Raw genomic sequence first — 2,378 nt, 5'->3', positions numbered from 1 at the left:
AACGACAAAATTTAGCATACACGTATGTATAAATATATATACTCGAGCACTAGACATGGATACACAATTAATATATAAAAGATAAAATATGAGTGCTTACGTATCAATATTGAGATTCAATATTGTAGGAAAGTACGTAGACGTAACGCAGATGATAAACACTAGGTTTGATTCATAAATATACCCCCGAACATTACCCATAATTTCCTTTGCTCTATCCCGCTTGAAAACCCATTTTGAAAGTGACACGCTCAAGACCTCGTCGTAGTATTTTATGTATAATATTAATACTACTAATAATAATAAGAATAATAATAATAATAATAATAATAATAATAATAATAATAATAATAATAATAATAATAATAATAATAATAATAATAATAATAATAATAATAATAATAATAATAATAATAATATAAATAATAATAATAATAATAATTACAGAGGGAGTAATATGTATAAGAAAAACTAGAGCAGAAACTGGCATTTTATAGGCAACTTTTTGGAATCTGATGCCCATGCGATCGCATGGGTTTTATGCCTATTTCTCATGCGATCGCATGACCCCAAAATCCAGCTCACAATTTTTTTGTTGTTTTGTTTGTCGACATAATTAAATATAATATATATAATATATATAATTTAAATAATTAATTATATATTATATTAAATTCATGTGCATAGTTGACTTGTAATTTTCGTTCCGATGACTCGTACGTTGTCACTCGACTTATGTCCCGGTTCCGGTTTCTCGAACGCATTTTCGTACGCTTAGAAAACTCGCAATTTACGTTTTGTGACTCGTACCTTTGTCAAAATATAGTCTTAAATTATCAATAAACTATATCATTCAAAGTGTATCTTAAACTTTCGAGTGTTTTGGTCATTTACTTCTATAAATCATTGTCTCGCTATTTGTTGATATATATATAATAACAAATCGTTTTATGACCAAGTTAATATATATTTTCAACATTCATAAACAAGTTTTAAATATACGTCGCAAGTTATTCATACAATTAATATTTCAACTTATCATATATATTCAAATAAATATTTAAACCAATAAGTTTAATGTACGGTATCAAACAATTAATACATTGTTACGTTTTCAAGTTATAGTATATATATATGTATCTATATACATATAATTGTTAGCGAATCGTCGAGAACAACCGAAAGGTATTTGAATATATGAAAGTAGTTCAAAAATTTTGAGATTCAGTTTTACAGACTTTGCTTATCGCGTCGGAAATATTAATCATACAAAGATTAAGTTTAAATTTGGTCAGAAATTTCCGGGGTCATCACAAAATAAGATACATGGTGATGATTTGGTGAATGCAACGTTTCCTTGAAAAATATGTCATTTAAGACTCCATGCACATAGCTTGTCTAACATCTAAGAAAACAGCGGAAGACTTCTAGGAAATCTGAGAATAAAAATGCTAACAAGTGTCAACACAAAGGTTGGTGAGTTCATAGTTTTAATATTGCGCATAATCTGTATATAAAGGTGGATCACAAGATTTCAGTTGTTCAATCCAGAAACGTTTATCAAAATATTCTACGAAATTGAGCACCCTGGTAACTAAACTTAACGTATATATAATTTGTACCCTTTGTATAATCATCTTAATAATACACGCAAACCAACGTGTACGCTTCTCAAATAGCATACGTCCGTTAAAAGGCTAGTGCTCTAGCTCGGACGGGGATATCAAGCCCTATGGATCCATATACTACTACTCGCGCCCACCAGTTCTTATAACCGGTAGTTACTAGTTACCAAAGCTAAGGGATTTTCGGTTCAAACTCGGTGTAGAATTTAGTATTTACTTGTATCCATTGCATTTAAAAATAAAATGCATGTATTCTCAGCCCAAAAATATAGATTGCAAAAACAATTAAAAAGGGAGTAAATGAAACTCACCTTAGCAGCATATAAAGTCGTTCATCAAAATGTGACCGAAACACGGATTACCAAATAACTGTAGATCTCAACGTATCAATATTGAGATTCAATATTGTAGGATAGTACGTAGAAGTAACGAAGATGGTAAATACTAGGTTTGATTCACAAATATACCCCTGAACATTACCCATAACCTCCTTGGCAATAACCCATAATTTCCTTAGCTTTAACTCGCTCGAAAACTTGTTTTGAATTTATTCGAGCAAAACCTCGTCGTAGTATTTTATGTGTACTACTAATAATAAGAATAATATTAATAATAATAAGATTTAATATTAATAAGAATAATAATAATAATAATAATAATAATAATAATAATATAATAAGTAAATAAATACGGAGTAATGGAATGAATCAGAAACAGATATGCTCGAGCTTTTATAGGTGTGGCATGAATTCA

The sequence above is a fragment of the Rutidosis leptorrhynchoides genome, chromosome 4 (genome assembly GCF_046630445.1).
Source record: "Rutidosis leptorrhynchoides isolate AG116_Rl617_1_P2 chromosome 4, CSIRO_AGI_Rlap_v1, whole genome shotgun sequence".
Taxonomy (NCBI): domain Eukaryota; kingdom Viridiplantae; phylum Streptophyta; class Magnoliopsida; order Asterales; family Asteraceae; genus Rutidosis; species Rutidosis leptorrhynchoides.
Note: the sequence above shows the minus strand (reverse complement) of the source record.